The sequence below is a fragment of the Macadamia integrifolia genome, chromosome 13 (assembly GCF_013358625.1).
Source record: "Macadamia integrifolia cultivar HAES 741 chromosome 13, SCU_Mint_v3, whole genome shotgun sequence".
NCBI lineage: Eukaryota > Viridiplantae > Streptophyta > Magnoliopsida > Proteales > Proteaceae > Macadamia > Macadamia integrifolia.
Genome location: NC_056569.1, coordinates 19910861 through 19921973, shown reverse-complemented (window position 1 = coordinate 19921973; position 11113 = coordinate 19910861). Strand labels below are relative to the sequence as shown.

The window sequence follows — 11113 nt, the reverse complement described above, 5'->3', positions numbered from 1 at the left end:
TTCTAATGAATTTGATGTGTTTTAAGCTTATGAGGAGAGTATACAATGTAAAGCCCAAGCTTCAACACTATGGATGCATCGCTGATCTGCTTGGCCGAGCAGGGCACCTAAGAGAGGCAAGGAATTTGATAGAGGATATGCCAACTCAGCCAAATGATATGGTTTTGAGAGTTTTGCTTCATGCTTGTATGAATCATTACAACTTCGACATGGGAAAATGGTTCAACTAAAGTTTGTATATACTTTCCAATCTATTGATTGGAAAGTATGGATGCGTCGCTAATCTGCTTCGCCGAGCAGGGCACCTAAGAGAGGCAAGGAATTTGATAGAGGATATGCCAATTCAGCCAAATGATATGGTTTTGAGAGTTTTGCTTCGTGCTTGTATGAATCATTACAACTTCGACATGGGAGAATGGTTCAACTAAAGTTTGTATATACTTTCCAATCTACTGAAAACGTTTCTTGAAATAAAAAAATCAAACACTTTTTTTAGGTAAAAAAATTGTTTCTTAGAACAGAAACGGGAAAAATTGTTTCTCCTGTTTCTAGACACAGAAACAATAGAAACAAAATCAAACAGCCCTAAGGGCCCGTTTGGTATCGTTCTAAAAATACGTTTTTGGAGTTTTTTCGTTCTATTGGAACGAAAAAACGGAATCTTCTGTTTGGTGCATTTATGGTCCGTTTCTGTTTTTTTGGAACAAAAAGTGAAAAAAAAACTGAAAAAACGAGATTGGATGGAACTCCAAAATGGAGTTCTGTATTCCCAATTTCGTTCCATTTTACAAAAAAAAAAAAAAAAAAAAATTCTCGATAAAAATCTGAAATTTTGAAACACAATTTTTTCGTTTAAAAACTGCGTTTTGACATAGAAACTGAAATTTTCGTTTTTGATACGAAACGGTGTTTCTGGAACAAAAACGATACCAAACGGCATTAAGAGTTTGGTAAAATTTTACCTGATGAAAAATTTCCAATATATGAAACCAACGACGGAGAAACTAATTTTACGTGGAAAATTTTCAACACCGAAACAAACGGAGCCTGGAAAATTTTACCAAAGAGCTACCCTTTTCCGGAAAATGGACTGAAATTTTACCCTAATATTTGTCGCTAAAACCAACTTGGAAAAGCAATCGGGAACAGTCGCTTCCTTATCTCATTCATCCCTCTTCCCAGCCGATCATCTGTGGCCTCGTCCTTCTGTCCTCCTCTCGTCGTTCATCTCAGGGCTGGTACGATTCTCCCTCTTTCACTCGCTGCTTTCGGTTTGTTAGTACTGAGATTCGGCTGATTTTCTGTCTCACTCTCTCTCTCAGGAGCAGCCGGCGGGTTGAAGGGCGATATCTGGAGCTATTCGAACTGAAGCCTCTGTCTTCTTTCCATTTACTCCCGGATCTCAACAACGTGAGTGCGTATGTTGGCTATTGCAGCTCTGTTTTGAGGTTTTATAAAAAAACAGACTTATTAATATGTTATTGTTTCGTAACAATATTAGAACCATGGGTCGACATATTTGTGTGAAACATGGGGTGCTTTCAGTTTTGTGCTCTCTCTCTCTCTCTGTGTACATGTTCGTATCCTTAGTACTTATGATTTAGTAATTACCTATTGCTATATTATGTCATTGTTCAATCACTATTCTTCTAAAATTAAAGGCCAGATACAATCTCATCAACATATTGTTTCTATGGTTTAATGTCTGATGCTATCTTGTTGGTTTACTTAACTATCTAATTTTGTTTTTGGAGAGAGAGAGAGAGTTGGGGGGGGGGGGTGGGCAGAATTTCTTGGAAATTTTGATTTTTTTTTTTTTAAACTTGGAATGTGAAGCTCTTTGAAAATTAAATCCTAATTTAGTTGAAACCTTCTCTTGTTATTAATTCTGTTGTCATATCTGTTAGCCCTTTTGGTGAGATTGGAGTTTCAGTAGCTTTGTTTGTGTCTGAAATTCCTTTTTTTTTTTGTGGGTTGGGGGGGGGGGTTGGGGAGGGAGAAGAAGGGTTATTTCTGTAAGACTACTGTTTGGGCAAAGAAGCTTTATTGTTGATGCAACCATGTGATGGGTTAAGAACCATCTTCTGCTGTATCTAAATTTGTTGAAGCCTGTCAAACTAAAGCAGTAGACTACCTTTAGAATGTATTTGGCTTATATACAGTAGACAAATACTAAAGCAAGTGGAATCATTGCAAACATTGGACTTTAACCAACCCTACCACTTAGCCCAGAAATTAATAAAAGGGTATATATATATATATATATATATATATAGCCCAGAATGATTTCACCCTTGAAGTCCAAGCAAAGGTGTTTGTTGGGTGACTGAGTGACTCCATTTGGTATAAATAAAGGAGTTCAGTAGTCCCTCTCAACATCTCCCAAAATAGCTTAGCATTCTTTTGCCAGAGGCCAAAGCGGTAAGGATCTAAAGAGACAATGTTTCAGGTGGCGAAGATCTTTATCACATTTTTAGTTCTCTTCATCCTCATCCTCACATTTTCAGTCTCTTCTTCTGTGGAAGAGCAAGTGGGGAAGAAGTCCCAACAAACATGACCAAGGAAGCCATGGATGAATCATGGGAACTTTCGTGGTCCAAAGAAACATCTCATTAGTTCGTCTGATTAGCGTCCTTCGCAAGTTAGAGAGTTGTCTGTATAGTTCTGCATCATTGAAAATGTGGAGGTGGTTGTGTTTTTAGTGTTACTATTGTGATTTGTGTAACCCACCTCATGGATTTATTACTTAGTTTGATTAAATATTGTTTAAGAAAATAAAAGAATTTGAAGTGTAGTTACTCACTTCACTCTAATATTTTCATGTGAAGTAAAGAAAACAATAGCCTAAATTATCAACTTGGTTCCTTCATTGACATTCCCTCATGCCATTCCATGAGAGGTGGATCTTGTATGGTCCTTTTTAAGAAACTATTGACTCAGTAAAATTGTTTTTCAGTTGTGAATGTATGTGGCAAGTTTGACAATTATCAAGCACGTTAAGGACAAAGAATCACTAAGAATTTTGAGAAGGGCTGTCGCACATCTTTCTGTGGCTTGTTTAAATTTTATTATTAATTACTTATCCTTCAGTCTACTATTTATTGAATTATATTTAGGGTTTGTGAAAGAGGTTTCATTGGAAATATTCTTGCTATAGCTTCATACATTAAGATATAAGGGTTTTTATTCCACAACATTTCAAAATCTGAAGTCAGAATTTAGAGTTTTAAATTGGGAAGTCAACTCTTTTGAGGGGAGGGTTGAGACCTTATTCAGTGTAATCACTACTCAGTGAGAAACAAACCTTGTGAAAGCCTATTTGCTGCCCTCCCTAAGATGAGATCCTTGGCTAACACTGAGTCAACCATTGTTTCTACTGGATGCCGGGAATGTGTTTGGTCAAAATGTTCCTCCCACAGCATATCTAGGATGCTCATTGACAGCCCCCGTTTTGAGGTAGAGGGGGGTTGATCTCAAAAACTAAGTATTAGATGACTCATACACACAGTATGGGTTAAGAATGCTTCAAATTTGGGGTATGATACCAATCAGACCCACTATCTGCTGAGCTTTTATAATGAATGAAAGTGGTCAAAATTGATTATTCAACCACTGTTGCATTATATTAGGAATGTACATTCTTGTTGAGAGAGGGAGAACCTGATGGGATTGCACTCAAATATGCTGTTAACTATCTCTCTATCAATTTTGACCAAGATAATGAAGAAAATATGCACACTAATTGCAAGTTTCCACCTCCAAAGCCCTAAAATAGAAGTGGGTATCCTTAAAATTGCCAGTGTAGGTAGGCTTAGTTTCTTGTATATGGGATGTGGTACCAGTTTCAGATTCTAATATGTTGTCTTTAAATTTTATTTAGATTATTTATTTTGATGAAGACATGAATCATTTGTTGCGATTGAGATTTGAATTCTTCGGAGGAAAGTGCGACGAATAGCTCTTATATCTTGTGAACAGGTGAGAAGTTCATTTTATTATTAGAATGTTTGAATGTCCTTTACTATATTCAAGCATCCAACATTGTTGCATGTGCTAATTATTTTTTATAATTAAAAATCATAGAATGAGACTACGATGTGGCCACCACAAGAGAAGATCAAAGCGGCCATTTTTGGCATTATATCGTCAATCCTAGTCTCCATGTTTGCTATCCTATGTACTGCATGTCTCCCTAGACTGAAAACAGTGAATATGGATGATGAGAGAAGACAATACATTAACCGAATAATTTTAGGGGGACCTCAAGATTGTGTGAACCAAATTCGAATGAATCAAGAGTGTTTCTGTAGATTTTGTTATATTTTAAGAGAACATGGAAATCTTAGAGATACAGTGCAAATGTCCATTGAGGAACAAGTTGTGCTATTCCTACACACTCTTGGTCATAATGTGAGGAATCGGGTCATTGCCTTTCAGTTTTTTCGATCTCGGCATAAAACTAGGACTTCTGTGTAATTTCAAATTAGAATATTCCTACCAATTCTATTCAGCTACAGCCCTTATTGGGTTCACTACTTTCCTCTCTTGAGTCTTAACACAGTGTAAGAATGCTGCCTTCACTGCTTCTTCCTTCCTTGAGTCATCGGTTGAGGGCTCCTCCTCCATCGTCTTCGTGAACCAGACGGCCGATCAATCCCCTTCTTGTTGTCTCGACTCCGAGGCGTCTTCCATTGTCGTCTTCGTCTGATCACGGTATTTTTTTCTCATCTTTTCTATACCTCTCTCTCTTTGTTAAGGGTTTGGGTGTTTTGTTTTCATAGTTTCGTTGAGCTTAAGCCATTGTTCCGGTGTTCCCTTAACATGCAGTTGTGTCAGGGTTTTTCTTTTTGTATTTAGGAAGAAAATTGTCTTTGCGGAGGCTGGGTGCTGCGAACCTACAAAAGCCTCAAGGGTTGGATGAGGGAAGCTAATGGGCTGCACTAACACTATGTTAGCTCAATAGAACTATAAATTTGGTAAAAAGTTGCTTAAAGTAATGATTTTTTCTCTTCTGGTTCTCATTTTAATTTCCTGAATTTTCCATGGTGAACTTCGAGTTTGTGCTGTGGGAGTGCAGACTGTCTCTGTTTTGGTTTCATGTTACAGCTTTAGTTTCCCTGAATTTAATTTAGAGAGGCTTCTAAAAACCATGCAGAGACAACTTACAGGCCAGCAGGCAACAATGCTAAGGAGTTGGTCTACTTTGGTGTTAACATGGAAGATTTTTGCTGCTATAAGATCTTACTGGAGATGATCATTTAACAATCAGCCTTTTTATTGGTTGGCAGAGGTGGTAGTTTAGTAGATTTTTGTGGGCCGTTTGTAGTGATGTTGCTTTTTCTTTTTCTTTCAGGATCTCCCATCCAGCTTAAACTTTAACCACTTCGGAAGGTTAGGGAAACTTGGATAATTAGAAACATGCTTTCAATAGTGAAATAATACATTAGGTGGACAAAATCAGGACAAAGAAGATGGTGGGTGAGAAATTTTCGAATGCAAAGTTATCAACTCAAAAGAAAAACATGTACATATAATTTCTGAGAAAACGATAAATCATGCTAATCATGAAAGATCATGAAAGTCTTAGTTGTACAAGTCTGCAACTGGACAAATTTGAATTGTGAACTCAAAGCATACCGTCAAAACTAAATCAAATGAAATGAGAAAGATAAAGAGAATCACACTGCAGCTTATGACAAAATATAACCTGATTTGCGATCTGTCAAACAGTAGAGTTTACTTCCTGTAATTAGCTTTACTGTCTTTGCATGTCCACCATAAAGATATCGGCATTGACCCATCAAGAAGTGGGAAAGTTTCCACCTTGAGTTGTGAAAATACTTCTCAATGAAGGCACACGGTGTAATCAAGTGGCGCTAGCGTTGATGAATTGCCCTGCATCACAAACTCCAAAATATTATGGAACATCTGCATATTGCCATATTCCGTGAGCTTGCACTCTGCAGTTTCTAACATGTATGGAATTGGTTTATTTGTTTCGAATGTTTCCTTTTTGATAGGTATGGATTTGGTTTATCGGTTTCTGATGTTTCTTTTCTTGTCTGGGTGATCTTGGTTCTTGTAAGAATTTTCATGTACTAAATACTGATTACTAGTTATTATTGTATGGGAACTCATACTTAGGCTTAGAAACTGTTATATCCATGTACTGCAGTTGTGTTGTAAGATGAGTTTTACCTCTCTACTTGATCTTATTTACTAGGGACTTATTGGTAGAGGTTGATGGACATTTTCTTTGTAGTATTGCATCAGCTCCTTCTCCTGGCGCAACTGCTGCCACTCCCACTATTAATGAGGGTACCCATCTTGTGCTAGTGAGGAGGAGGAGAAGTAGAAATGGAAGGAAAAGGAGAAGGCAACATAGATTTGAAAGCCTTAAATTACAATGAATTCACCCTAAAGACACTTAGAAGCATAAAAGCATAGAATAAAGTGTGTTTATTGCAACAGAGAAAATAGCTGCTACAACACCAACAAAAGGCTTTGGGAGGGGTACAATCAAGAGTAAAACATAGAATTGTAATCAAGAAAGTAGTCATTGCAATATCATTTATCTTGGTTTAGTTTGGTAGAAGAAACGAAATGAATGTGGCATGCCTATACAACTCTAATAAATTCAATCCGACGTAGAATATCTTGACCCCTTTCTTTTTCTCTTAGAACTTATATTTTTGGCAAATCCAATTTAATTCCTCACAAGTCATAGCTCATCCTATGTGTTTGAAAGACAAACATGGAAGTAACTGCTGAAATTAAAAGAACACTTGCACTCGGATGTGGAAAGTGGAAACAATACAATTGACCAGAATGTCAACGTTTTGGTGGAGCATGGATAATGTGGTTCTGATATATGAAACCATTGATGTAGACAAGTCGCTTAATGGGCTTATTTTATTGCAAATAAGCCTTGGGTTGGGCTATGTGTGTGTTGGACTTTTGATCGCACGGGTTTTCTTTGTAATGGGCCACTTTAATGGGGCCTAAAATATGGGTAAAAAGTAGAAAAAACGTGATTTAATTCATTAGTTTAGTCAGAGTCCTGTTTTGAGTCTATTTCCTTTATTATTTCAGTTTGAGTCAGTTTAGGTTTCTTTATTAGTGAATGACTAGTTAGTTACTTATTCCATGTTGGAGTTCTAGTCCTACTCCATGTTAGAGATCTAGTCTAGTCCTATTTGGAGTCCAACTCCTATTATGTAAGATCTAATCCTACTTGGAGTCTAACTCATACTTAGGTTATGATTGCTAGTCTACCCTCTTTATGTAGAGGAGCTAATGTACTCTAATTAGACAGATTTGAAGAAAATGAATTGAGTTTGAATGTTTGAGAGCCTGAGGGCTATGTGATTCTTCCTCTGCCCCCTTTTCTTTATGTGATCTCTCTCTTCTCCTCTATTGTGAATCTGATCAAGGAGTTACTATTAAGGGTTGTTTGGAAGGCACGATAGGATTACTTAATCCTCTTCTTAAAGCTGTTTAAATCACCCAGTTGCTATACCTGCAGAAATCTTCAGATTCTCTCTCCTAGGTTTGAAAATCAAGAAGGTAAATATCTCATCGATCGTCCATTAAAAGTCTCAAATTTTTTGGTTTTTGTACCCTCCCTAGGGTCTACCTGCGCCCAAGAGTGCAGCTCAATTGGAGTCTTACAGACTTGGCCGCACCTCTCTCTCCCCAGCTCTATACCAGGTCTTTCTCTTTCTCCTATCAGGTTGAGTTTTGGGCTGGTTTTACTCTTATATTGGTATTGTATCCTTGGGGGTTTATTTGAGGGTCTTATTTCTTTGTTTCCTAGTTCTATTTGTCTTGTTTGAAGTTATAAACAGTGGGGGTTAGTTTGTTATAATCTACTCCTACATTAAGTGGTATCAGAGCCGAAGGATCCCTTGCTTTACTGAAACGAAACTCCATTCACCTTCCATCAATTTGGTATCAATTTGGCCGATGGATCTAGACCTTTTATTGGATATTTGTTAACAAATGCAATTGATACGAGTGAAGCTTGATGAACTCAAAACCCAAGTACACTCTATCATCAACTATGTGATCTCAGCCGTTGAACAATAAGTAGACGAATCAAAAGATGAATCACCAGTGGTAAAAGATGAGATGACATCGTTAGAAGTTGAAGATCAACTTGGGGAAAAAATTGAATCGGTTGATTTCTTCAGTGAACCGATCGATTTTATTTTTTTGAGTCACTACTTTACTTATGAACTTCTCATCGTGGATTTTATAGCATTCGATCATGGCTTTGATGGTGACTTCATACAGACAAAGATGGATATTGATCGGTTGATGTTGATTCTCCCATTCTACACAACTCGTGGACGAGTTTTTTTCAACATCACAGGAATTGATGTAGATAAGTCACTTAATGGGCTTATTTTATTGCAAATAAGCCTTGGGTTGAGTTATGTGTGTGTTGGACCTTTGATCCCACGGGTTTTCTTTGTAATTGGCTACTTTAATGTGCCTAAAATATGAGTGGAAAGTAGGAAAATATGATTTAATTCATTAGTTTAGTTAGAGTCATGTTTTGAGTCTATTTCCTTTATTATTTCAGTTTGAGTCAATTTAGGTTTCCCTATTAGTGAATGTCTAGTTAGTTACTTACTCCATGTTGGAGTTCTAGTCATACTCCATGTTAGAGATCTAGTCTAGTCCTATTTGGAGTCTAACTCTTATTATGTTAGGTCTAACCTAATTGGAGTCTAACTCCTAGTTAGGTTATGACTGCTAGTCTGCCCTCTTTATATTGAGGAGCTAATGTACTCTAATTAGATAGATTTGAAAAAGATGAATTGAGTTTGAATGTTTGAGAACTTGAGGGTTGTGTGATTCTTCTTCCTCTCCCCCCCTTTTCTTTATGCGATCTCTCTCTTCTTCTCTATTGTGAATCTGATCAAGGAGCTACTATTAAGGGTTGTTTAGAAGGCACGATAGGATTATTTAATCCTCTTCTTGAAGCTGTTCAAATCACCCAATTGCTATACCTGTAGAAATCTTAAGATTCTCTCTCCGAGGTCTGAAAGTCAAGAAGGTAAATATCTTATCGATCGTCCATTAAAAGTCTTAAATTTTTAGGTTTTTGTACCCTCCCTAGTGTCTACCTGTGCCCAAGAGTGCAGCTCAATTGGAGTCTTACAGACTTGGCCGCACCTCTCTCTCCCAGCTCTATAACAGGTCTTTCTCTCTCTCCTATCAGGTTGGGTTTTGGGCTGGTTTTACTCCTATATTGGTATTGTATCCTTAGGGGTTTATTTGAGGGTCTTATTTCTTTGTTTCCTAGTTCTATTTGTCTTGTTTGAGGTTATAAACTGTGGGGGTTAGTTTGTTATAATCTACTCCTACATTATCAGCACCAACAGAACAAAATCAATAAACAGAGAAAACAATTCTAGAATTCAAAAGAAGTGTCACCAAACAACATCCGGAAGTCAGAATACTTGATAACACTGGCCTAGTGGTCCTCTTGAGGTCTAAGGTAGGTGCTGAAAAGATCAGCAAGATCCAAAGGTTAGATTTGCTGAATTGGGTAATTTCTTGTTGGAGTAGGCAACCTCTCATTTGACCAGTCAACTGATCTTTTGGACAATCGGGTTTCCGATTCTGTATCGGGCAAGTTGTCGTTGGAGTAGAAAGCCTACATTTGACTAGCCAACTTATCTTTTGGACGATCAGGTTTCAGATTGCATATCAGCACTAAGTGTATGTTCCCGCCACAGAAATCAGACTCAACAAAACTATTCTTAAATTCTCACCCAAAATAGCAAGTGATGACTCCAACTCAGATTAGGATTATAGCATTCAATCAGAAAAATCAAAAACCTGATTGGAGGAATGTGTTTAGAGTACTGACCAAATGATTTCTGCTGAATCGGAATGCAGATCTAACCTGTCAATGATCTTTTACCAGAAATTTCAGAGAGAATAGTAAAAGTGTATCATAGGTTGCTGCTGGTTTGGTTGCAGGTATAGAATCACAGCTTGCTGTGTAACCTTGAATGGAGTTGATAAAGAAGAACATACAATAAGAGAGTTGCAACCTGGGCTTCCTACCACAAGGTCTGACTGGTTTCATCACCAATCGATACCTTGAATAACCACAAGGCAAGATACTACTTCACCCATAGTTGTCAAAGCGTCGCCAAGGCGTCATGATTTTTATATTTGTTATTTCATTTACTTAAGATATTATTCATAAATAAGCAAATGCCCCCTATTTGAATCCAATAAAAATAGTTTAAAAATCAAATTTCAAAAGGATAAAAAGTCAACCCTCAGTCCAAGAATAAAAATTGGATTTTGGTTATAGGGGCGATTTTCAACTTTTAAATGCTGGGGTTTTTCTCAATTATAAAAATTTTATAAATTCTTTCATGTTAAAACATTGCTAATAACCAAAAGTCATGTAAAATAATTTTTTTGTTTTGATACCCATAAAATTATTTTCATTCAAGCGATTTTAACAGCATTCGCGCACTTAAAAATAAGTTTGACCGGAGCATAACTTTGTCATTACAACTCAGATTTAAGTAATCTTAGATTTGTTGGAAAGTTGGTTTTATATTATAACTAATACAAAAAGTCTCATGTAAAAATAATATTATTTGACCAGTCAAACTTATTATAGAATAAGAGCATTTCTCTAAATTTTGATTTTTTATAACTTAATATGACTTAATGTTAGTTTTTTATGATTTAATATGGCTAAATGTTGATTTTTAACTGACTTGATGTTGTTTAATCTTGTTTTTTTATGATACAAGGTATATATAGCTTACTAAATAATGTTAAAAAATAGGGAGAATAAAAAATAACACTTGGTCGCCTTGTTCACCTTAAGGCGGGCGCCTTCTCGCTTAAGCACTTAGACAACCCTCCACTGCCTTGGTTTGCCTTGGCGCTGGGGCAACTATGACTTCACCACAACCAAGAGAAGACATAAATCTGTAAAAATGAAACTGTGGGCTGCAATGTTGTTCTGCTTCTTATTTATAAAAGAAATTAAATATCAAGTGTAAACGGACTAGGATACTTCTAACCGACCTCCCTTACAAGTAGTTCCACCTTTCTTAAACTCTATTAA

At 36.7% G+C, this 11113-nt stretch overlaps 1 pseudogene; it reads left to right on the top strand.

Moving 5' to 3' along the window:
- The window catches only part of LOC122059993, a 12781-nt pseudogene extending 2546 nt beyond the window's left edge, over positions 1–10235 (top strand).
- The last annotated feature ends 878 nt before the right edge of the window (positions 10236–11113 follow it).